At 39.2% G+C, this 27224-nt stretch overlaps 1 long non-coding RNA gene across 1 annotated transcript in view; it reads right to left on the bottom strand.

Annotated features, from left to right (window-relative positions):
• The window catches only part of LOC105537102, a 35601-nt gene extending 11790 nt beyond the window's left edge, over positions 1-23811 (bottom strand). Inside the window, exons 1-2 of the long non-coding RNA XR_001005674.1 lie at positions 23659-23811; positions 20696-20808 (exon numbers count right to left, since the gene is read on the bottom strand). This is a non-coding gene — a long non-coding RNA (uncharacterized LOC105537102). The remainder of the gene's footprint in view (positions 1-20695; positions 20809-23658) is intronic.
• Positions 23812-27224: the final 3413 nt, after the last annotated feature.

Here is a 27224-nt window from a genome sequence, read left to right as displayed (position 1 = left end):
GCCTACCATCTTATTTTATTATATCAAGGGATGGAAACATTAAATATAAACTTAGTTTGGAGGTTTTCATAAAAACTTGCCAGCCTCCTTCTCCCGCCTCCCTACCACCCCAAGCCTGGTACTTACACTTTGCTACCTTCTAGCTCCTTTAGACTGGAATCTGCGGTTGAAACAAGTGTTTTTCTATTAGTTAGCTTCTGAGCAAGTTGTCTTAACACATGGTCCATGCTCTTTTGGTTCTTCCCCAACCCTTCATCTCATCCAGAAGGCAGTCCCAAGGTCATGCCTCAGTCTAATTCTGTGGTCTCACCTGCTCAGAATGGAAGTTAAGACAATGACAGCAAGAGAACAAACTAGAACAGGTTCTGACCACTCATGCCAAAACAAAAAAGAGAGCAAAAATAACTATAATTCATGAAAGTGAAATAATAGAATGGCAAAGGTCAAAATAGGAGCCAACATTTTGTGAGTGTTTTACTGTCAGTATGTTTATACCACAGAAACACCTTCATATGAAGTCAGATGTCATTTTGTATGCAGTAGATTGCCCACCAGTCTTTTGTCCACTAATAAAACTATTTTAAAAACCTAAGTTTATTGGATTAATCATAATATATTATTGAGTATTATGTGCCAGGTATTATTCAAAGCCCTATGTATACTCTACTTTATTTATTCCTTACAACACACACTGTATGCAAGGACTCCCCTTATATCCATTTCACAGAGAAGAAGCTGAGGAATAGCCTAGAGAAGATAAGAAAATTGTTCCAAGTCACACTGCTAAGAAGTGATAGATAGTACCTTCATTTATATCCAGGCAGACCGCAAGTCTGCACTATCTATCCTGGTATTAACTACTACTGATGGCTGAACCTTCACAGGGATCTAGGCTCATGACCAGGCACTTCACCTTGATCATTTAATTTAACCCTTACAACAACAACAACCTTCAAGATAATATTGACAATTCACAATTGAAGGTACAAAGGCTCAGTAAGATTAAGAAACTTGCCAAATCTATATTTATAATCTGATCTCCAAAACAACCTTTTTTGTTGTTTTTGAGATAGTCTCATTTTGTTGCCCAGACTAGAGTGAAGTGGTGGGATCTCATCTCCCCGCAACCTCCGCCCCCCGGGTTCAAGTGATTCTCCTGCCTCAGCCTCCCGAGTAGCTGGGACTACAGGCACACACCACCAACCCCAGCTAATTTTTGTATTTTTAGTAGAGATGGGGTTTCATTATGTTGTCCAGGCTGATGTTGAACTCCTGACCTCAGGTGATCCGCCTGCCTCAGCCTCCCAAAGTTCTGGGGTTACAGGCATGAGCCACTGCACCTGGTTCAAAACACTCTTAACCTTACAGTGACCATATAACTATTGTCTAAAGTCCAGGGTACTTTAAAGAGTGAAAGAGACATTATTAATGATACTGGGAGAGTAGTCACAAACCAGCACTCTCCCAGGCATGCTAGAATTCATGACCACCCTTCACTATACTGGACCTGGCTAGCTGATGACATTCTACCTCAAATCTGTGGAAAGTTCTTCACATGATAAAAGATAAAAGTGTTACACCAGGGTTTATTGAATTGGCATTACCCTTCTCCTTTCTTCTATTTATATCCTATGCCCCTTTGCAAACCCCAATGGACTAACTTCTTGTCTATTTCAAGTCTTTTGGGGAAAAAAAGACTACAATTAAATCTTATAAATGTATATTCCTTGAGTGCGAAACAATGGTTTATTGGAACCTTCGAGGAAATAACATCCTTTCATCTAAGAGCAGAGTTGAACAAAATGGGAGGAGACCACAGCAAGGACTAATAATTTAAAGAGAAATTTATAGGTCTACTGATCTAATGACTAAGAAATAATTTGCTGTCTGCATCTTAAGGGGTAAGGAAATTGTACTTGAAACCAGCTGTGCATGGCAATCTCCTCTAGCTTTAAGAACAATTCATATGCCCGAGTATCATTTCAGACTTATGGTATCAGAATCTTAGAAGGGTAAACCCTTCAGGGTTTCTTTTTAGAGCCTCACCAGTGGTTCTAATTCATTGCCAGGGAGAATGAATCCATATTAAATCCCCATGACCCTAACAGGCTGTTCTTGTAGCAATAAGGACGTGTATATTGATCTTGATACCATGCATGGACACGATATTGATACCAATATCTTGCATGTGTCATAGTTAAACAATCCATCCTGGGTTTTCTTCAACATATTTCAGGAACTTTTTTGGTTATTTTTCTAATCTAAAATGATCAAACCTTATCCCTCAGACCTATTTAAATATTTACAATCTCTTTCATGGTTTCTTTTACTTTTTCTCTAACTCCTCTTCTTTCCCTGCAGCTTGTAGTACATTTGTACATACATACAAACACACACACACATCTATATCAAGTTTCAAAATAATTCAGGTAAAAATTATATATAATCGCAATTTAAGTAAATATGTATAACCTCAAAATATCAGGTAATATGCATATTATCCGAATTACCTCAAGATATAGTTCATCAGAATTGTTTTGATATTTTAAAATCTCCCCTTTTTCATAAAAAGGTTGTTCTGTGTTGACTTATTTTCAGAGGATTATGAGACTTCTTAGCCATCCTTGATTTTTGTTTAAACGGTAGACAATAAATATCTGATAAATAATTTTGAAGAAATCCCATGATTTTTTAAGCTTCTATCTTATTTCCAACTGATTCTTTTTTCCAACACATTATGAAAGTTTTAAAACATACAGCATAGTGGAAAGAATTTTAGAGTAAACATTAAAGTACCCACCATCTCAATCCTGCTATGAACATTTTACTTTACTTGCACTATCACATACCTATGCATCCGTCATTCCCCCATCAATCTATAATCCATCCTATTTGATGCATTTCATAGTATATTTATGGCTGGGCATGGTGGCTCACCTCTGTAATCCCAGCACTTTGGGAGGTTGACGTGGGCAGATCACTTGAGATCAGGAGTTTGAGACCAGCCTGGCCAATATGGTGAAATCCCATCTGTACTAAAAATACAAAAATTAGCTGGGCCTGGTGGTGCATACCTGTAATCCCAGCTACTCCAGAGGCTGAGGTGGGAGGGTCACTTGAATGTGGGAGGCGGAGGTTGCAGTGAGCCGAGATTGTGCCACTGTACTTCAGCCTAAGTGACAGAGCAGGAATGTCTCAAAAAGTATATTTATACATGGATTTTTATATTTATATAAAAATGGATTTTTATATTTATATAAAAATGGATTTTTATATTTATATAAAAATGGATTTTTATATTTATATAAAAATGGATTTTTATATAAATATATTTATATATGGATGGCTGTTTCTAACATTGATGGTGACAAAATACTTCAACTGTATATTGTCATTCAACCAAGCAAGTTTTCATTCAAAATAACTCCATGGTAAAAGACAGTACAGGTCAGATTCCATTCTGAGGAATAAAACATATTATCTTCTGCTAGTAAGAGGATTTAAAGGTTGGTATTAAATCTCTATATAATGTAATGTATGTTTTTATTTTAATATTTAATTGTATTATGCAATTTGAAAATATTAACCTCTTGACCAAAAACTAATTAATAAAATGTTACTATTTGTCCAGTATTATTTAAGAAAAGGCACCAGTTGAAGGTAGGACTGTTAAGTATGAACATGCACATTTTTGTCCTTGTACCCTCAAATGTGGTTTACAAGTTTATAATATGTCCTAGATGCAGATAGTATGCATATCTGGAAGAAACAAGAACAAATGAATGATCTCTCTGTTCTGGAGTATTCAGAAAAGTAAAGGATGCAAATTGATTTTGAGTTAAAGTTTTATTTACTTGGTATCTAATTACCTGATTATTTTTAATTAATACATGAGATATTGAATTAAAGGTCAAATTTGTGTTATGCTTATAATACTTTACAGGCAAGCATAATATAAATAAAAGCTGCCACAGTATACATACCTGAAATGCAAAATTTATTCCACCCCATATAATACATTAAGGTAATTTATGTGTGTATTTGAGGATAATCACAATAGCTAGTCATAATTTACTCTTGACTGCATTCTCAATAAAATGCAGGTAGTTAAACTCTCAGGAATCATTTTAATGTTCTGACTTTAAAATTGAAGTAGAAGTCTATGTTTATCATATTGCTGTGTGTCTGATGTTTTTAAATTTAATCAATGAGACCAAACAAAACCAGAAGTTTGGAAAGATAGCTTGCCAAGATATCTTGCTGTTGAGATTGCTAGGGTCTAGCCTCTGCTACTGTGTGACCTTGGACAAGTCATTTCCCCTTTATTGGCCTCATTTGTCCTGTCTGAAAAGAATAAGTTGGACTAAGTGATCTCCAAGGTTCTTTCTGAATTTAAAATTCCATGATTTATTAAAATTTAATGATTTTTAGGCTGAGAACTTATATTCAAACTAATTTTTCATAAGGAAAACTGCAATATGTTCTTTGACAGGATTATCTGTTTCAGAAGATAAAGTATTCATTAGATGTTATATAAATACAGGGAGATATGGAATGTTATATCTTAAAGCAATTGAGCTACTTTAAATTTTAGCAATTGTACTAATCATAAATTGCATAGCATCTTTTTTTATAATTTGCTGCTCAAATATAAGAATAATTTTAATGTCAATCATTGATGCTGGTAACTTGCATGGTTTCAGAAGACGTAGTTGTGAATACATGGTGTAAGAGTTGAGGGGTTGGCGTTAACCCTGGACTTCACTCTTTTAAAAAGCAACATGCAGCAACATAGATTTATGGCTCAAATTAAAGTATATAAGGATTTATTGAAGTTGTACCAAAGCATTCTGTGGAATAGAATAGGATGAGTGTTAATGTCAGTCTTTTTGTAGAACCAGAAATTAATGTTATCTTTTAAAGCTTATACCAAAATATCTATGTCCCCCATTTCAAGTCATGTGTCAAACATTTCTTCTCTTAATAGATAGACCTAATATATTTTTTCATTAGTATTTTTGTGAAGCAAATTATTGTGCTATTTTAATATATGTAATTATAATTTGGCCTATTTCAAGCCTTTTAAAAATGTATTAACATGTTTTGAGATAAAATCGGACCTTTTTAGTTATCACAAAAATCTATTCAGAAAGAGGGTGTGAGCTGTATACCTTGCACAGTGGAGTTGACCGCCTATAAACGCTCCCTAAGACATTTGTTTACAAGTGTATTTCATTTTAGCCAATGCTTCGGTCCTCAGTGTGTGCTGCATACAAGTAAATGTGTTCTGAATCTTTTCATCTTATTGATAACGTTTTTACGAATTTTTCCAAGGAATTAAAATTATTCTTCCATTTTTTAAAAAAAGTATTTGTGATGTTCACTCATAAAACTGAAAAAAAGTTCATAGTTTGTAGCATCTGGCTATGGTGCAATATGATAATATGGCGGGGTTTCGGACCCATTTGTTGAAAATACAAGTAACAGTGGGTCTTCCAAAAATAAGGACCTTTTACACAAATATTATTTAAGGACACCATAGAATAGTTCTTTTCTCCCCAAAATATCTCCCACACCCACCTGAAACCTCACTGTCATGTTTCATGGGATTTTTTGTTGGGGAAATCCTGGCTAAACACCAACAATGTTCACTGTCATTCTCTGCCTTTCTCAGCCCTTCTCAGCCATAGATGCTGAATCCTTCACTGTAACCTGACTCAGCCCTATCCCATCTTTCTGGACTATGTTACCAGGATAGGGAAACCAGTAGATGTCACATTTCAACAGGTGGAAGTTAGTATTACTTTTGCTGCCATAAACTTGGTATTTTTGGTGTCTTGCAACCACTTTGGTTCACCTCATGTCTTAGTCTGCTTGTGCCACTATAAGAGAATACCAGAAACTGGATAATTTATAAATAGTAGGCATTTATTTCTCACAGTTCTGGAGGCTGGAAAGTCTAAAATAGAGGTGTTGGCAAGCTTGTTGTCTGTTGAAGGCTTCTAAGATGGCACCTTGAACACTGAGTCTTTACATGATGGAAAGTGGAAGGCAAAATGGAAGAGATAGCTCCCTCAAATCTTTTTAAATAAGGCCCTCAATTCCATTCATGATGGCTCCATTTTCAAGACTAATTCACCCCCGTACCTTTTCATTTGATCACATTAATTATTAAGTTTTACCATATGAATTTTCGGGGATACATTCAAATGACAACACCAAGGTACCCACTAAATCAGCCTTCTACCAGCCCCTGTGTACTTGGTGCCTACATGAACTGGACTCTCCTACTGACTTTCTGTCTATTGCAGTTCCTTGAATTTCAAGTTGGCTTGATGATGTGTGGGGAGGGTGGTGCTGGTTCCCTGTCTATTCCTAGCCCCTTCCTCTGTGTCTCAAACCTTGGGTTTCATAGTCCCAGTTCACTATGGAGATACAACTTCACATAGCTATGTCCCTTGAAACCATGACCCAAGTACTAATGTGACCTTGAACACCGCTTATATTTGAATTGCCTCCAATTCTGCATCCCAGCTGCTGGATTGGATCTGTATCCCAGCATATAGATACTGAGGCTGGTTGACATGGAGCCTGGACTTGCAACAGTAGAGATTAGAATTCTGGTTGCTGTTCCTTTGGGAGCAAGTCCTCATGTCATAACATACAGCCTTAGTGCCCCCTTCTCCTGATCCATGTTGGGCTTACATCAGGTTGATCCGTTCAGCACACTGAATATTTAAGAACATGGGTGCTACAGTTAGACAGTCCTGGGTTCAAATTTCTGCTCTACCAGTTATCAACTGTGACATTCTGTCAGTCCCTTAACCTCTAAATGTTCATCTCTTTCTCTGGAAAAATGAGGTTTCCATAGCATCTCCTTCATTTCTAGTTTATGGATTTTTACTGAGATAAATACATGGATTTATCCTAGGATTTAGCCTAGGATATTATGGTGTACAGTAAGTACTGAAGAAATCTTAAACAAAAGTATAAAGTACAAATAACATTTTAGATACTCAAAGCCATTTCCAAACTAAAGTGAGTTGCAAAGAAAGAAATAACCTAAAGTGTACTTTTATCATTAATAATGTTTTGACCCTTTACTGCTCTAATGTGTTTTGGCCACCTGATAAAGCCCTGTGAGGATGATGTGGGAAGATTATGGCCTATAGAAATAGAATAATCTTCTTGTATTCTTGCTATTTTCTTCCTGTCTACAATTCATGAGCCATTCAACTTTTATTCATTTGTTCATCCAAAACTATTTTGTACAATGTACTGCACTGCACCACAGTGGGCACCCAGGCTCAGTGAGGTGAGATGGGATTTATAGGTTATGTTAAGCTGGATTTTTGGCCGGGCAAGGTGGCTCATGCCTGTAATCCCAGCACTTCAGACGGCCGAGGCAGGTGGATCATGAGGTCTGGAGTTTGAGACCATCCTGACCAACAAGGTGAAATCCCATCTCTACTAAAAATACCAACAATGAGCTGGGCATGGTGGCACGTGCCTGTAGTCCCAGCTACTCGGGAGACTGAGGCAGGAGAATCACTTGAACCCTGGAGGTGGAGGTTGCAGTGAGCTCAGATCGTGCCACTGCACTCCAGCCTGGTGACAGAGCAAGACTCCATCTCAAAAAAATAAAAGAAAAAAAAGAAGCTTGATTTTTTTTTTTCTGCAGGTAATGAGGAGGCATCAAAGAAACTTGATCATGGAAAGATCTTCACGTTGCATATCTGCATGTTGATAAGACCACTCTGGGGACAATGTGGAGAATGGGTTTGTAGGGGAAGGGACCAGCGTCAGGCAGACCACTAGATCTCATGTGAGAGTGTATGTTGTGCTAGTTTATGTCTTTGAGGCTTTGTACTGCCCAGAATGACCTTCCCATGCTCTTTCCTCAGCCCCTCCTCCTCCAGGAAGCCTTCCCACACTTTTACAAACTGTAAATCCAGTGGCATTACTCTGTGCTCCCAGAACTCTGTGCTTACCCCCATGTTAGCACTTACTAAAACATACCAAAATGAAGTAATATCTTCCTTGTATTTTCCACCAGATTTTAAGTAGTTTGAGGCCTGGACATATATCTTCATTGTATCCCCAAAGCCCAGTTCAGTCCACAGCACATACTAGATGTTCAGTTAACATTTAATTAACAATTAAATAGGCTGGGCTAGTAGTCAAAGACTACACAGCATGACTCCACCCGTGAAAGTCATAGTTTAACAGAAGAAAAACAGACATGACAATAAATTATTATAATGCAATGGGATGGTAGAAATCTATATAAATGTCTGTACAAGTACAAAATAACATAATGGAACAGTGGAGCCCACTGGGACCTCTGGCCTCAGAATTAGGGCTATTCTGTATAACATAATCTGTGGATTCCACCTCCAAGGAGCAAGTCACTCCTTATGTTTCAGTGGACCCAGAGCCCTAAAGGGTCTCAACTTGTAGGGTGTGAACCCATTGTTGGCAAAGGGGCTGGACCACAGCAAGGAAAGACCACTGCTTAATTGGCTGTGCCAGTGTCATGCTTACAGCTGAGGGCTCACTTGTCTGCATTCTTAAAAATCTGTTCTAGAATTCGGTCCTCTAGCATTGTTCATGTTCTCTGTATTTTCTCAAAAATGTGTAGCAGTGCTTTCTTGTGTGATTCCTGCTGAACCCTTGGATGGAATTTGCCTAGAATCAGCACCTTCAACCCATTTAAAACTGTCACAAGACTCACATTGTCTTCTAGTATTTTTGTTATGTTTTGATTTTTAACATGTTAATTACTATGTTTATTTTGCTTTTCTGTTACTTTGGTTGATGTTTTTTTTTTGATAGCACATACTGCTGATAGCAAATCATCAGCTTATTTTTAGAGCAATGCCAACTCAGTAATGACTCCATCCGAATAGATCCATTTAGTGGGGAAAAAATTTGATATGAGAAGATGAATAGACAGGGATGCAAGAACAGGAATTGCAAAGTGAGGAAGGCATTTTATAATTTATGACAATAAGAACTGTCTTTTGTTTAAAAACATTTAAATTTGGATGTATCTTGAATTTCAAAATCATCATAAATGTGTTTATTCTGCCCTTTCAAATACAAGTGGAAAAGACAGAAACAAAATATTGAGCCTTTCTTTAGACTGCCCCTGGTTCTCATTGCTTCCTCCGCTTCAAGGTAGTCTTACCTTTCTTGATATGAACACAGTCAAATAAATACATAAAAATAGAAGCCCTCATTGCTGATCTTGTGTCTTCTGCGATTCCAACCCAGTCCCTCAATCACCTCCTTCCCTCTCTCCCTTTTTGTTCTCTTTCTCACTTCTTCTCTCTAATTAGTTGTTTTTCAGGCCATACTGGGCATGGGTTTGCTTTAGTATCATTGCAATGAAATAGGTTGAAAAGAGAACTTGGAATAATGAGGGCTGTCTTGGGCTAAAGCATGACAATTACAGAGGCACATACTCCACTGTATTAAAATAGCACTTGATTCCGATCTCTGTCACTAGGTGTCGCTAAGTAATCTAATTAAATACCTGGTTTATGACCAACAAATTTGAGTAGACATTGAGCTGAGTGAGGCAGAAATAAAAATTAAGGTCATGTGGCCTACATAAAATCCCGTTATCTGCAACAGCTATTTTAGAATAGCAGGGTGAGTACCTGGAATAAGAATTGGAAAGTTCATGAATTAACAGGAACCTGCAAAGGTGCTTAGTCTTTATTGGGGAAAATGAATAAATCCTTTCTATTTTATGTGCCCTTGCTTTTCTTCCTCTCCTATTAAATTGGACATCCTGCTGCCTGCATTTTCATGAGCATACCTGGATTTTATGTGGTCTAAACGTACTGGCTGGGCTGTTTGCATCTAATCCTTCCTTAGTTCATATATTTTATTGTTAAACTATTTTTAGAGCCTGTTTTAACCTGAACGACCTGAAAAGCAAGCTGGATAAACATAATACCTTTCTTAGTGGAATATCTTTGAGTGAACTCCTATGCATCCTTCAAGGCAGATCAAATGTTTTCCAGTCTGTCAAACGTGACCCCAGGCAGTTCTTTTTGCCTCGTTCCCAGAACACAGCTGCATATTCTTCCATGTGCCATTTTTTGCCTTACATGGTAATTAATGGTTCATGTATCTGTCTTCATCACATACTGTGAGCTCCCTAAGGACAGGGACAAGTTGAGGAAAGTGACTGCTCAACATTTGCTGCCGTTGCTACTTATAGCTCTTCTAGTGGTGCAGCCTATAGCAAATTCAGCACACAATTACCAGTTCCCTAAGCATTTCAGTAGAATCTTCTTATGTCATTTCAGCAGGAGTTAAACTGGTTGTGTGTTTTGTGGTTTATAATATTGTGTGCTTAGAAAGCAAAATTAAGGGCTTACTAAGTTGACATGGAAAGATTTTATGTTGTGTGTGTGTATGTGTTTGGATGGGGTCTTCAAATGTTTGTAAAAGGGGTTGTTTATTATTCATTCATCCATTGCCAATCCTTTTAAAAACAGTTACGCAGCAGAGAAGGGGGATTGTATTTAGAGGAGACGCTAAATCAACACCGAAATTAAGGATAAGCTTTTAGGCAAATTACTGCGTTTTTCTTTCCTGAGAGAAATAACTTGAGATTAGGAAACATCTTTTCTTAAAGAGTTTAATGTACTTCCAAATTCAAACAAGTATTTAAAATGTTACCAGTAATTCCATCTAAATCTTCTGTGTGTCCATAATTTTCTAAACTAAGTGGCAAATCACTTTAGGAAACCTGTAACAGAGTGAAAATCAGCACACATTGTTCAGGTTTACTGTGTGCTTGATGCTTTGTTGAAGGAGGAGAGAGAAACATGTCTATCCCCCAAGAAGTTCACAATTGGTGTGGCCATGGATAAAACATCTAAATATAATTTGCTACTATCCAGGAACCAAAAAGAGGACTTGATGAGTTCCACAGAGGACGATGAGATTTACAGGGAGGTTTCCCAGAGAGGCATGACATTTGAACTAGAATTTTACCATTTTTACAGTCAGGAAGCTTTATAGTTTCTGCTTACTTTATGGTTTAGCTAAATTGAAGCACTAAAGGATTTAGGCAATGTTTACCTGGAGTTTAAAAAACCTAGTTTTAACATTTTTATTAATGGATTGGGTGTATCTTTTAATCTAAATGGTAAAGTTATTAGAGTAAATCAAAATGACTATTTTCTCTCATATTGACCTGTTCCTAACCTAAGAGGGTTTCAGACTTTGGCATACTTTGAAATTATCAATACAGTTGTTAAAATACAGATTCCTCGCCAAACTTAAAGAATCTCAACCTCCTGGGATGGAGAGGCAATGTGCTTTTATAAAGGGTTCCATGTGAATCTGGTTTAAAACCATTGTCTAAGCAATTGGATAAAACAGGTACAATTTGGCCTCTATGTATGCTATGGATTATGGGCATGCTATAAGTTAATAACATCATCTTGTGATTTACTAATGAATATTCCTCTTGAGGGGAGATAAGGAAAAGTTATTAAGCACTCTTCTCTGAGTTTTAGAGCTGCCTATAGATCATTTTTTTCAAACACTGTAATCCAGCAAGACTCCCACTTTAGAGATGAGAAAACTTAGGGTTTAGACAGTCTAAAAATTTGATCAGGGTCACCCGTCTAGTAAGTGGTAAAACCAGTAATAAGTCGGCTGACTCCCTGCTCATGGCCCATTTAGTATAGCCAGCTTCCCTCAACCCCAGAAAGATCAATTTTTAAAACATGTTTACTGCAAGACAATTATTTAAGTCATTTCCATTAAAATAGACATGGTGATTTTCTCACATGTCTGCTTTGAACCGGCTGCTGACAACTCCATTTCCAGGGAAGAAGGAAAGAGCTGACTTTCTGTACTGATAATCTCTTTCACTTTCATCCAGCACTCAGCTTCTTTCGGCATTCCTGTATCAGAAAGCAAACACGGGCAACTCTAAACCTTAGCACTCACATGCCTCAGTTGGTGTCAGAGTCCCCTTGAGGCGGCATTTGGAGGTGGGACAGCTCTTAAAAGCAATCAAATTGCATAAACAGCTCCTTTTGCAAATGGGAGTTTAGCCAAGCACAGAGAAGAAAACTTCTGACAATTAGGATCCTATAGTAGGGCTACTTAACTTATGCTTGAGGACAGTGTTGGGTATGACCAAGATAAAGCTTGATAGGACTAATTCCTAGTGACCGAAGAATTAAGAGAGCACCAGGACCTGAGATGAGTCAGTCTAATGCCATCCTGAAATGATCCCAGAAACTAATATCACAAAATTTCTGATCCTTGGCTAATAGGGGCATTGTTAACAACATCAGCTGGTCTGTTGTGGTTGTTACTGACTGGCACAAAGTGGATGGATTTCGTTTTCTTTGCCGGGCACCTCAAAAGATAACTACTAGTTGTAGAACACTGTTAAGAAAATATTTGTAAGACAGTTTTACAGTGGATTTGCATACAGTATTTGTTAGCAAAAACTGATGGTACTGTAAATTTTGCTTTTCAAATTTATATTGGCAATTGCAGTCTCTGAGAACACTTAAATACACGAAAGCAGGACTTTTACCATTATGCTTTCAAGATTGAGAACCCTGAGTTCAAAAGCTGATACCCTAAAAACACCTAGGCTGAAGGAACGCTTTTCAAAAACCAATGGGAGTAATAAACACAACCTTAAAATTTATCAACTGACTTTTCTTCAAATGAAATTATTGTTAGAAAAATATAAGCATTTGTGTAATTAAAAAAGTCCATCATGAACCTGTAATCAAACATTTTGGCCCTTGTATTTGCTCATTTTAAAATGGGTCCATTTTTGCATGTGTGTGTATACTTCCAATAATGACAATTTAGCATGTCTATACAGTCCAGAAATGACAATATAGTGTCTATCTTACCAGAATTACAAAGCAATTCTGAAATAAAGGTCATGAGAGGGTCCCATTACCTTCTCCAAAGGGTGCTAGGACAACTTTTCTATTATATTTTCTCCCCGAAACCTTTACTGTTCCTTGTTTGTAATATCCATTATTTTTCTTAAAAAGACAGTATGCAGCCCAAGCTTTAACATGAGTTTTGTAACTGTATTTTTATGAAAGCTGCTATTTCAGCAGCCAGAGAAACTGACTTAGCTGGCCCCTAAACAGCCTTCTCTCAACATGCCATGCAGACGAGATAAGCCAGCTGATTGTGTAACAGCAGAAATCTCCCTACACGGGCAGTTCAGGAGCTGGCAGAGGTGGTGGGAATTTTTCTGGGCAGTGTTCTGGACGGCCTGTACTGTCTGGTCTGTCTTTACCCCATTGTTCCCTAAAGCTCATCCTCCACGGTAATGCCTCAGACTGTGATGGGCTGTTCACTCCACAGCATGAATTCTGACCATTAACTTAGTGATAAGACCCAGAGGAAGTGCTGCCCTCCCCGTATCTGTTCTTTGGGAATGTCCTTGCACAGGAACAAACCGTGCCCTAACCTGGGTGATCAATTTTTATAATGGGAGCTCAGTAGGGTTAGAGTGTGTTGATACATGTAAAAGTACATAGAAAGTTGGGAACTTGCTCTGAATAAAATAGTACCACTACTCCATTACTGTCTCTCCCTGTTTCTCTCTCTCTCACACACACACACACACCCCACAATGTTTTATGGGAAGATATAGCTGTAGAAGGAAGCCTTTTCCTCTCTAACCTTGTTCTTTTCTTGGCATTTGTCCCTGAAAAGTGGGTCTACTTTTGCAAGTGTGTATGCGTATTTGCAATGAGGTAATGGTCTTAATTTATTCAGAGAACTCCGTTAATTCTCTGCTTACCTTTAGATTACAGAGAAAGAAAATTTTGTTAATTCTTTTGATCTCTCATGAATGTACTATGGAGTGAGTCTTAACCTCTCTATCTTCTGCTTTCTCCTCCCCATAGGAGCAGATGTGGTTAATCTGATTGCTCCCTGGAACTCATCAGGCATCCATTTCTTCCTTACTAATGCACTGTGACCCCAGATGATGTTATTTAGGCCACCACTGTGTCCAGATAAGACTCCACATCCCAATCTACATGGCAGCTGGAAGTGGCCAATGAAATGCAAGCAGAAGTTGGTGGGTGGGGTTCCCAGGGTAACTTTCATTCAGCCGGGAGGCGTGTCCTTCCTCTGGCTCCTTCTATTTTCCCATTGCCCTGGGACACAGTGCCATGTCTAGAGCTCTAGTGGCCATCTTTCAACCTTGAAGTGACCTTGAAAACAAAAGCTACAGGCCAAGTAGGTAGAGTGGAAAACAGAAAGATTCTCATTCCCTGATGATTGTGGAGAACATTACACGTCCTGGCTCATCTATCTTCAAACATTTTTGGGAGAGAGAAAGAACTGTTTTTAAAATAGTTATGTAGTTTTTTTGTTCAATCCAGCTGAAGCTAGTCTTATAAACTGTATACAAGTCATGTAATCGAGAATAGCTCCACGCTGCCTCTTTCCCCCTTCTCTCTACACCCACCCTTGGCTGCTGGTTTTTGCTTGCCTTGTAGCTTCTCATCTCCAACCCGTAAACCCAGTGCTTGGTCTGCTTGTCTCATGAAGGTTGGAAGCCTTCCACCAATGATGTCCACCATCACTGAACACAGGCATCCAGCATTTGTCAAACCTAGCCCCCATTTGCTTCCAGGTACCCTAGATAGCAGCAGAATCCAGTCTCCTGATTTGAGGCAAATTAACCAATCAGATTATTATTCCCATTTCCAGAAAAAAGAGCAAATAAAGAGGATTTGAGATGGTGGATCTTTCCTGTACAGTGTTTCTGAGAGAGTCATGATGGAGATTCCTTCTTCTATGAGATAAGAGGAAAATGTGGGAAGGACAAAAGTTTCCATAAAGATACAAATCATTCATTGTTTATGTTTAAATTTCCATACCAGTCTTTGCTTCTTTTTCATTTCCACTTCTTTAGCTGTGTTGAAGGGAGTGAAGGACTGGAGTGGAGAGATGGGTCACTAGATCCTGGCCCTTTCAGTGCAACATGCAATTCAGCTTTACTTCTTCTCTGGCTGGTGGCTCTGAGAGACACCAGGGGGTGCAGGAAGCAGGTGTGTGCTTCTCCACCGTATAAAGGTGCACATACCCTCTCCCCTGTGCACCTGCCCAGCAGCAAGGGATGCGGTTGGGACAAAGAAAGAATGTGGGGAGAGTAGACAGTGGCTTTGTCTCCCTGCTTTGGCTTCTACACTGTGTGGATCCCAAACTCATTTGTGTAAATCACAAGTGAGGTGCAGACAGATTATTATGTTAGAAATGCACTTGTTTACAGTGAGTTAAGGATAGACAGTCAGTTTGCAATGACTGGAACTAAGGATTCACTGCACTTCCTACATTGCCCTTCCTTTCCATAGAAGGTTAAACTAACAACATTTGCCATCAAGAAAAGGGGGTAGTTACCTTTTCCACATTCCAGAATCTTATTCTTTCTATCTACTTCCTTAAAAGAAATCTGAAGGAAGAGAATCAAGATCTTTTGATTGCACGAAAAGGGATGTGAACACACCTCTTAAGGACCATCCTTCTTCCAGGTGCGATGATGAGTGCCCTAGGTTATTTTCTAAAAGGATCATCAGAGTTGACAATTTTGTGGGCTATTTTGAAAACAGAACTTAATATTCTGGACACCATGATAACTAGAGGAATCAACTAGGGCTTGAATCTGAAAACTGTGTGTGTGTGTATCCCAAGCTTTGCCCCCACGGATGACCCACTCAGAGCCACGGTACATCCAATGGGCCGCTCAGTTGCTGTGAGAAATGAACACCAGTGCATATGTTTAAGACTCAACTGCCACATGGTGACTCTATTTAAAGTTACCCGGTGTTCAGTGTTGCCAGTTTCATAATAACACCTAGTATTTGTATATAACCTTTGGCTGAAAAATGCAGACATTTAAAAAATGTACTCAGGTCTTATCACAAATGTAGGTGGCAAGGGTGGTTCTGTTCTTCCTCCCATTGAGGAAAATTAGGAAACAGGAATGAATGACTTGTGCAGGCCCACTAAAGCATTTGTAAAACCTTGGCTTTTATTTGCCTTCAATTTAGTTTAATATAATTTGTTAAATGGGATACTGATTTTTTTCCTTATACTTTTTTGACATCTAATTCGCAATTTGCCTTTTTAAGGCACACACCATGATTTTCAATATATTCACAGTTGTACAACCATAATCACTATCTAATTTCAGAACATTTTAATCGCTTCAAAAAGAAATCACATACACATTAGCACACAATCCCCAACCCTTCCTTCCCCAGCCCCTGGCAACCATTAATCTACTTTCTAGCTCTATGGATTTGCCTTTTCTGGACATTTCATGTAACTGAATCATACAATATGTGGCCTTTTATAACTAGCTTTTTTCATTTAGCATAAGGTTTTTAAGGTGAGTACTTCATTCCCTTTTATGGCTAAATACTATTCTATTGTATGGATATACTAGGTTTTGTTTATCTACTCATCAATGATAGGCATTTGAGTTGTTTTTACTTTGGGGCTGTTATGTGTAATGCTTCTGTGGACATGCTTATACAAGGTTTTGTGTGGAAATCTGTTTTCAATGACCTTGGGTTGATGCCTAGGAGTAGATTTGTTGAGTTATATGGTAACTCCATGTTTAACCTTTTGAAGAATTGCCAACCTGTGCTACAAAGAGGCTGCCAATTTTACATTCCCACCAGCAGGGTAGGAGGGGTCCTGTTTCTCCACATCCTTGCCAGCACTTGTTATTTTCTATCATTGTGGTTAGCTGTCCTAATCAGTGTGGTAGCTAATGATTTTTATTTGTTTTATTTTTTATTTTAAAAAATTTATATTTCAATAGCTTTAGTGGTACAAGAGGTTTTGGTTACATGAATGAATTATACAGTGGTAAAGTATAGGATTTTATTGCACCTTTTACCCAAGTAGTATATATTGTACCCAACAGGTAGTTTTTTTTTCTTTCTTTTTTTTTTTTTCTTTGAATGGGAGTCTCACTCTGTCGCCCAGGCTAGAGTGCAGTGGTGCGATCTCGGCACACTGCAACGTCCGCCTCCCGAGTTCATGCCATTCTCCTGTCTCAGCCTCCCGATTAGCTGGGACTACAGGTGCCCGCCACCTTGCCTGGCCAATTTTTTTTTTTTTTTTTTTAATACAGAAGGGGTTTCACCATGTTAACCAGAATAGTCTCGATCTCCTGACCTCGTGATCCACCCACCTCGGCCTCCCAGAGTGCTGGGATTACAGGCGTGAGCCACCGTGCCGGCCTCGGTAGTTTTTCACTAATGATTTTTAAACAATAATTTAAAGAAATAGAAAAGTAGAGACCTTGGGTCACTCTTTTTGTGTGTGTGAGACATAGTCTCACTCTTGTTGCCTAGGCTGGAGTGGTACGGTCTCAGCTCACTGAAACCTTCACCTCCTAGGTTCAAGCAATTCTCCTGCCTCAGTCTCCCAAGTAGCTGGGATTACAGGTACACGCCACCACATCTGGTTAATTTTTGTATTTTAAGTAGAGATGGGATTTCACCATGTTGGCCAGGCTGGTCTTGAACTCCTGACCTCAGGTAACCTGCCAAACTCAGCCTCCCAAAGTACTGGGATTACAGGCATGAGCCACCACACCTGGCCAACCTTGGGTCACTTGCTAAGCTGGGAGAACAGATTATGTGGCCTATGGAAAGGGAACCCTTTTCCTCACTAGGCTTCTCCCCATTTTCATTGCCCCACTCCTTATCAGTGATAGACTTTCTGGGGTCTGCACTTAATGGGAGACAGAGAAAGCTGCTTGAGGCTTCACCTCCTCCCTCCATTCCCAGAGTCCCACATTCAGTTTACAGGGAGGCTTTTCCGATTTGCAATTCCAACTCTCTCCAGAAACTCTCCTACCATTAACACCTGGCTCAGTGCATTCACTATTGTCACCGTCTTTAGCTGTTCTGGAATACTCTTTACACCGTTTGATGTCTTCCTCTTCCTCATATTAATAGTGATATCCAATACCGAATAAGTGCCCATAGCACTTACTATACATGGTTATACTTAATCTTCATAGCAACTCTGTGATTCATGTTGCTATTGTCCCAGAAATTTTAGAGATGAGGAAATTAAAGATAAAAGGTGCAAGGTCAATTTCCTTGGCCACACAACTATCAATGGTAAAGTAGAAATGACTGGGCAGGGGTATAATGTCAGCTTCATCTGTCCTGATATTTATTTATTTCTTGGTCTCTTCTCAGGCTCTGAAAGTCTGGAGAACTCTCTTACACTGAGAAATCCTGAAAAGTGATTTCTTCATCCTCCCTCCCTAAAGACACAATAATCCTGGAGGGAGTTACAGAGCTAAGTAGGCCTGGGATGACTTGGTATTATTTAATTATAATTTTAATTATTCCATTAGGCCATTTGTGTCTCTGGAGTCAATTTTCCTTCTCATATATTTTCTGAGAACTAGAAAATAAGTTTATATTTTTTTCTTGGTTTTAATTGCAGTCTTATTAATTGGATCAGTTTAGGTTTGGAGTAATTTCTTGGTGTGGTGCATAAGAATAATCAAGGTTAACCCCATACACACGGTGCAATAATCATAATTTTTGGCTGTGAAACAGAATCTAGCATGGTGATTTTATACCAGGTGAAAGATGGCTCTCACTTAAAACAGTATTTCCCCACACTTTCTATGATTTTGCTGGTGTGAAAAATGCATTATTAGAACACATGACAAAAATGCTAGAGTGGACTCTGGATTTTTTATGCCAGACTTTCATTAAAGTGAGAGAAAAGAATACAAATTTCGACATTTCACTTGGAATGGAAGCAGGTGAGCCTCTAGGGTTTTTTTGTTTGTTTGTTTTTAACTTTTATTTTAGGTTCAAGGGTAAATGTGCAGGTTTATTATATGGGTAAACTTGTGTCATGGGGGCTTGTTATACAGATTATTTTTTCACCCAGGTACTAAGCCTGGTACCCAATAGTTATTCTTTCTGATCCTCTCCTTCTCCGAGCATCCTTCATTCTCAAGTAGGCCCCAGTGTTTGTTGTTCCTGTCTTTATGCCACCTGTTGATGAGCCTCTATTATTTTTAAGGGTCTAGTTAAATTGAAATGGTACCTTTTAAAAAATATTCACCATTGAGACATGTATTTTCTAGTAGCAAAAACGCTGTAATGAAAACCTCAGGGCCCCAAATGCTTTTTCACCCAACTACCTATCACAATTTCTCAACCCATTTAAGAGCAAAAAAGAGGAACTTCATATCTGGAAAAATACAGGCATTATCATTTGGTATGGGCTTTGACCATATATTTTACTTTCATGACAAGTTAGGCCTACTTTTCTTTCTCATGTTTTAATCCTTCCTACCTGCAAAGCTAGAAGTTGGCATCTTAAAGATAGGATAGGATGAGGGTAAAGATATTTCTTACATTTCTGGAAGGTAGTGTGGGTGTGTGTGGGTGGGTGTGTGTGGGTGTGTGTGTCTGTGAGAAAATCTTCAGGGGAAGACTAACGAATAACTGTAGGGAATAGTGGTGAATTAATTTAAATTAGCATACTGTAATGACGCCAACCCCTGAGAACTGTTCTTCTGGATGTTATCATAAATAATACTCTATTCATTACATAGGCAAACACGAACTTAAATTAAATCCATTGAATCTTGTTAAAAAGTCATTTAACTCAGGGTTTAACTTAGGTTCATTCTATTTCTTTTTAAATTTTATTTTCAGTTAACCAAATAATTGCATATATTTATGGGGTACAATGTGATGTTCCGATTGTTTATCATGAGGAGCAAATAAATCATATTTCTTTTAAAAATGCTTTCTTTGAACTCTAACTCATAGCAATATCCAGAAGAAAGAGTGTTTCTGAGTTGCAAGGATCTTTACTGGAGATTTTTTTTTCTGACCCTGGTTCTTTGACATGAGTGATACATAACTGATACTGAGATGATTCCTGTAACTAGCATAGTTATACAATAAAGTGGACACAAATTGTTTTCCATTTAAATATTTTAAATTGGCATATATATATATATATATATATATATATATATAATGGAAACATCTGGGTATATGTGCAACTTGAATCTTTGTTGTATTTGTTATTTAAAATACAGAGATACCCCACTGGTCAGGGTCTGTGCTGTTCCTCGGGCCTTTTTGCTTTTCCAACTCAGATCTGGCTTTATATGGTCTGTTTCGAGCTCTTCCAGCCTCCTTCTTACCAATACTTCGGAAACCTCTAAGGCAGACAATGTAATGGGGGTAGAGTCAGAAGACCTGGATTTGAATATTCCGTCATTTGCTTATTTTGTGACTCTGAGTAAATTATTTGACTTCTCTGAGGTAATTTCTTCATCTATGAAAGTGAGAAAATGCTTAATAATTATTTTTAGTATTAGGCCTTTAATTTTCCACGCAAAGCTCTACTCTCATTCATTTTGAATCAATGATGGCTTGAAAAATATCCTAGCAATTTCCCTCTGTTAATTTCCCTCATGCCCCAACTCCATGTTCACCATTGATATCAATATTTGTCAGCATTTAAACAAATTATAATGATCTTCCCCCCAAAGGGAGTTGACTACTTTTGTTGTTCAACGTTGACATTTTCCTACTTCACATCATTTTTGGAAATGGGTAAATAATGAATAAAATGAGTACTGATACACCTTGCAAGACAAATTACCTCACCTGAATTGGACCACTTTGTTTCAGAGCATTATTGGAACACTTAATTGAATTTCTCAGTGGAGCCACAGGAAAGACTTTATGGGCAAGGCTGCTACAGGAGATCAAACAGAGGTGGAAGAAGAGTAAAGGAAAGGTGAGAGAGGGTCTGATAGCTACCTGCTGCCCAGGTGAGAATGAGGATAAACAAAGGGTTAAGCATCATATGAAGGGCATGGGGTCCTTGGAGGTGTGGGACCCACAGAGCCAATCAGATGCCTCCCTGAGGCTACCTTACCAGAACTGTGGACACCTGATAAGCAGGATGGCTACCTAGGGACTCAGAGAGGAGAGGAAGGCAATGAAGCTGCCTGCTGGCACAGGATGCCTTTGCCAGCAAGACCAGGAAAGGGCAGTGTTCAGGACCCAGTTCAAGCCAGCAGTGGAGTACCTGTAGTGAGGAATGGAAGCTCATTACCCCAACAAAAGTGATGCTGCCACTCAACTCAACCCAGATATGGAATTATTTCAGTTGCCCAAAGTAACAATATTCTTTGTGGGCCACTGTGACACGGTAAAACATTTTGTTCCTAGCAGATGGTATAAACTTAGTGAATGTTTGCTGAATTTACTCATTCACTTATTCATTCAAAAATACTTACGAAACTTCTATTTTAGGCCTGACACTATTTTAGATTATAGCAATATAGACATGAACTTGATAGGCAAGTCCTTGAAGTCATGAGTTTCTATTCTAGAAGGGGAGTCAGATACCTAAATAAATAAGCAGAATAGTATCAGGTAGTGACAAGTGCTTATCATTAGACTTATCTAGAATGATATTTTAAATACAGTGGTCAGGGGAGTGTATTTGAGGCCAGAATCATAAAAATTAGCCACCTACCCTAGGATCCATGCAAAGAGAATCTCAAGTGGATTCAATAACATGTAATGCTTGCTGATTTGTTCTATCCCTTAAGTAAATCTTATTCTAATATACTTCAAAATAGTTGTTGAACATGCTCCATATTCCAAGTAATGTGTTAGGTGCTAGGGATATAAAAGCAAAAGCCATAGCCCCTGCCTTCAAGGAACTGATATTCCAATATGGAGATCCAGAGGTGTAAGCAATTACAATAAAAAGTGAGAACTGCCCTGATGGAGGCATGGTGAGTGTACGTGGGAGACTTCTTGTAGAAGTGCATTTATTGTAATGAAAATAGCAAGACTATCTGTGTGTTGGGGAAAAAATGTCCATGGGTCTCTCATGTTTCTGCAAGCCTTGTCAACAAAGAGACTTTTATTTGGGACTGCCTTCCAAGAATATTTGTATGGTGAACTTCTTGGAGCTTAGAGGCAATGTGCCTCTCTTGAGCAGAGAGATTTGTTTCTTTACTAGGATACCAAAAAAAGTTTTCCTCCTAAGGAAAAAGTAGGGCAGGTTTCCTGATAGCCTCTCTAAAAGCTTGTAGTTTCCTAAGCTTGGTGCAAACCGACTGCATGTGCAGCATCTACCTTGGCCACCTCCTAATGCCCCACAGGATTTGGAGGACAAGAAGAACCAACATGAATATTGGAGCTGTTGCTGCTTCCTGTGCCATGAGTGATAAGGTCCTCTGTGTCTGAGTCAGGAGTCTGTGTCTTCTGTAAGAATCCACGCAATTGTGGCGGCTCCCTTGTTAGCTTGGAAGCAGATAAAATTTAATACCCTTCATCATTCTTAACATGACGACAATATTAAAATTATTTCAGCTTTATGAGCTTTACTTTTTTCAGTGGAAAACTTGGGATAAAAATTCTCACTTCACAAAATCATTATAAGAGCCAAATGGAAGGTCATAGGTGTAGCAGAGATGGTTAGCTATTCCCTAATAAATGTTCTTTCTCTTTCCTCTAACATAAAAATTGTAGTGTGATAAAGGCTACCAGATTGACAAAAACAACATCTCCTAGCCTCCCTTGCAGCTAGCTCTGGTCAAGCAATAAAGCTTTGGTCAATGGGGTGTGAGCAGAAACACAACTTGCAGATGATGCTCTTGCAAGGAAGGAAAATTCTCTCTCCTTCCCCTTCCCTCCTTCCCATTGCCTGGAATACAGGCATAGTGGTAAGACATCTTGGAACATTTGGATGGGAAACACCCTACACATGGCAGGGCACTAAAGACGAACCTGGAGCCTCTGTCCTCTTGCTGTTACCATTCAGGTGCTGGACTGCAAATATACAGACTGTCACATCAGAAAAAACTTCCCATCTTGTTTGAGCCACTCCTATTTGGCATGTTTATTGAAGAAATGAACCGGTGTTCTAATGAATGGAGGAATGAGAAGATCTGAGTGAGAGATTAGAAAGATGCTGTTGGTGATGGTAGAGAAAAGAAAATAGAGCCAGATAAATTAGGAGGGAGATTACCTAGCTGCCCAGTAATGGGTTATTTTTCAGAGGTTTTGAATGTTGGCAAATCTTTGTCTTACCTGGTCTGTGGAATCTTACAAGAACTTTGAATTCCATAGTCAAGTTAGGAACACACTGAGTTAAAGTTAAACGTAATTCTTCATTATCGGTAGTACAAGTGTTTTCAGCACTAAAGGATTTTACGCCTCTTAAAAGAGAGGGCTGAAAATGAAGTATTCCTCATACTCATCTGAAAATGAGACCTTTTATCTGAAACTTCTAGTGTTCATGACCTATGAGACTTAAGGACATCTCCCAGCCCTCTAGAAATTTGTAACCTGCACTAACATCCAAATAGTACACAAAGCAATTCACAAAGGTATTTGTCAGATAGGAGGATGAAATAGACACGTGTGCATGACACACACATCCTTTTCCAAAGGAGAGCCAAAAGTTGCAGATACACCAGAAACCATGTGGTATCAATTTTCCCCTCCACAGAGTTCAGCTTTCTGTTTTTGTTCCAAGGTGTGAATGAATAGGACAAGGGTTGAAAAGGATAACAGTTCCTACCTCGATTCCACTTGAAGATCTTCATGAAGAAAGTCTTTGCTGGAACCTGAGCAGACTGAATACTAATTTCTCTTAGCAAGACATTACGCTGCATGGTGGATGGCCTCCTTGCTCGGGAAGTTCATGACAATCCAAGAGGCAAAATGAAAGGAGGCAGAACAGAGCATGTAAAGTCAGAATCTTGTGACTTTGGCCCTGAGAGTGTTTGATCTGGCAGGAGCTATTTTCCATGAGTAACCGAGTCCTGTATAGCACTTATGGGATCAAATGGCAGTATAAATTGGATCAACAGTTAATGTCTTAATTCTCTCCATGACCAATGTGAGGAAAAGTAATTCTATTTAAATCCTTGATAGAAAAATACTTCATACAAGAATCCTGGGGGGAAAAGAATTAAAAATTGTGATCTCATGTCAAATATTCCTGCAGTTTTCTCAACAGTACAGTTAATCCTTTGGGCCGGCAAAAGCAGGTTTTCTTTCATTATTTTGGTCTGTATTGGCAACGAAGTTATTAGGTGCAAAGGAAACACACACAAAGATGTCACACCACACTTGACACTCACTGTGGTGACAAGGTTTTCTCCAGCTGTCAGTGTCAGAAGGGTTTCATTCTGTTTGATGCCACACAGTTTTGTGGTGAGAAGTGGCAGGCAAGCCCTTTTATTCCTTGTAATGTCTTCATTAATAATAGCAGTCATCAATTGCCAGAGAAAAGGAGTACAGAATAAATTGTAAACTTTATAACCTGGGGTCTTTATGGAGGTTTTCTATATCATCTCATGGAATTGGAGGTGAATTCAGCAGTAGGATTTTTGAACACTGGAAAGATAGGGGAAAGCTTCCATTTCTTCTTTGCATGTTGGTCACATAAGACATCAGTTTGTGTGCACAGTTTCCTCATTTTCTTCAATGGCCTGGGTCATTACTTACCCAACAATCCGAAAAAGAAGTACAAATTGTGTCTCTGAGTCTATACAATGGGAAGGTGACTTCTTTTTAAGAGCCATGAGAAATTCTCAGAATAAGAGTCTGTCTTACAAATCAGTAGAAATCTATCAAATCTCAGTTTGGGGAATACCAGGTAAGGTTTCTTCTTTGTAGGGTTTCTGGAGCTTTTAATGAGATGATGCATTCTGTGAAGCTTTAAGGAAAAAAGAAAATATACAGTTTCCTGAGTTTGTTTCATCACAGAAACATTTGTTATGGGCCTAGATAGTTCCATGAAACCTCTATTTTGGAAAGGCTAAAGGAATTAGTTAATACATCAGCTTTTATATCTAATGAGCACATACTGTGCCTACAAAGAAACCAAAGTTTTCAAGAAACGCCCTCTCAACCTGGCAGTCAGACCAAAGCCCACATTCTTGGTGAGGAAGTTAGGCCTAACAATGTTTTAGCAGAGACATAATTTGATCCTTGGGACTATTTAAGAATACAGCAGTAAAAGTTGCTTACTTTGAGCTGTGGCAGAGATGGGCTGCAGGATTTATGCAATTCTCATCTCACTGGTTGGAATTCTCTTCTCTCCTGTTTGAGAAAATACAGTGTGAAAAAGTCACGTTCCTGCAGGGGTAGAACTCACAGTCGTCTCTAAAATATGACCTAGTGATTCAAAAAGGTTGGTACTTTGCTGTTTGACAACATTTTCAGTGGACCATCACACTTTAAAATAGCCCTGTAGAGCCCTGACTCCAAGGATCCTGGAAGGATCCCGGAGAGGCTTTTGCCATTGGTGGGTGTGTGTGTGTGCAAATTCACCCACATGTACAGCCTCTGGATTAGAGGCCGGGAGGAGAATTCAGAGAAGGAAAAACAGACCACACCTCCCCGAAGTCTTCAAAGCTGGTAAGAATTCCCAAGACGGCAGTTCTTTTGAAGCTCCCCACATGGCGTTTTACAGGTTTTTGGTTTTCAAATTAACATAGACCATGAACACCAGGATTTAGCTTCATGGATTTTTGCCCTATGCTATAGAGAAGTCTTCACTTGGCATCTTGGTTTGCTGCCTGTGGGAAAATATGATGGGCAATTATAATGTCCTTTTAGTTATCAGCTGAAGGAGGAGTAATGTTTTAAAAATATAAAGAAAATGTAGAGGCAGCTTAGCATAGTGGTTAAGAATAGAGATTCTAGAACCATCTTGCCTAAGTTTGAACCAAAATTCTGTGCCCTTGGGCAAATCATTTAGCTGTGCTATGCCTCAGCTTCCTTGTCAGTAAAATGGGTCTGATTACAGAACCCCCCTCAGATTGTCATAGGGCTAAGTGAGTTCATATCTGGAAAGCTCTTAGAATAGTGCCTGATACTTAATGTTTATTACATTTTAAAATATTTTTAAATACGGTTTTCAGCCAGGCACGGTGGCTCGTGCCTGTAATCCAACCACTTTGGGAGGCCAAAGTTGGTGGATCACCTAAGGTCAGGAGTTCAAGACCAGCCTGGCCAACGTAGCAAAACCCCATCTCAACCAAAAATACAAAAATTAGCTGGGCGTTAATCCCAGCCCTTTGGGAGGCCAAGGCAGGCCGATCACAAGGTCAGGAGATTGAGACCATCCTGGCTAACATGGTGAAACCCCGTCTCTACTAAAAACACAAAAAATTAGCCAGGCATGGTGGCAGGCACCTGTAGTTCCATGTACTCAGGAGGCTGAGGCAGGAGAATGGCGTGAATCCGGGAGGCGGAGCTTGCAGTGAGCCGAGATTGTGCCACTGCACTCCAGCCTGGGTGACTGAGCAAGACTCCGTCTTAAAAAAAAAAAAAAAAATTAGTTGAGTGTGGTGGTATGCACCGTAGTCCCAGCTACTCAGGAGGCTGAGGCTGGAGAATCTCTTGAACCTGGGAGGCGGAGCTTGCAGTGAGCCGAGACTGAGCCACGGCATTCCAGTCTGGGCGACAGAGCGAGATTCCATCTGAAAAAACAAATATGGTTTTCATTTTCTCTCTTGCATTTCATAACACTCAGAAGTTATTTCACTGGACACTCCAGGGAAAGCTGGCAAGTCACTGCCACCTGGGAAAAGCAGTAGCTATGGGGCCAGGAAAGTGTTGGCCACAGTGAGAGAAGAAGTAGGCCCGTGGTGGACTTCAGGAGAACTAGGAGAAAGCTGGCATGGATTGGTGCTACAGGTGGACCCTCCTTTCAATAGGAGAATTCCTGGAAGGGTGGTAGGGGTGGCTGGTTACAAGCAAAGCAGAGAGCAGAGTAGGTTCCTTCTCATTTCCAGTTGGAGATTGTGGGGAGAGTCTCACAGATGCCCCTCTTTCCCTCACACCAACGTTGATGGGCTCCATCAGAGTGACCTTTGCAGTTAGGCCAGAGGAGGCCTACATTTAGTTCTCCCAATTTTTCCTCCACTCTCCTTGGGTGTCCTGACATTCTGGGCCCCTGTGGAGGACATGCAGAGATTAGATAACAATGCTGGGGGAAGTTTACTAGGGATGTTGCTGTGGTGAAATTAAACAGGCAGACTCTGTGGCTGAGGGCTACAGGCCAGACTACCTGAGCCTGGATTCAGTGGGTACAGCCATAGCCACAGATGCCTCTTGAAGAGAGCAGAGGAA

Source organism: Mandrillus leucophaeus, unplaced genomic scaffold (assembly GCF_000951045.1).
Source record: "Mandrillus leucophaeus isolate KB7577 unplaced genomic scaffold, Mleu.le_1.0 Scaffold169, whole genome shotgun sequence".
In the NCBI taxonomy this organism is placed as follows: domain Eukaryota; kingdom Metazoa; phylum Chordata; class Mammalia; order Primates; family Cercopithecidae; genus Mandrillus; species Mandrillus leucophaeus.
The sequence above is the reverse complement of the archived record's forward strand: the minus strand, read 5'-3'. Positions and strand labels throughout refer to the sequence as shown.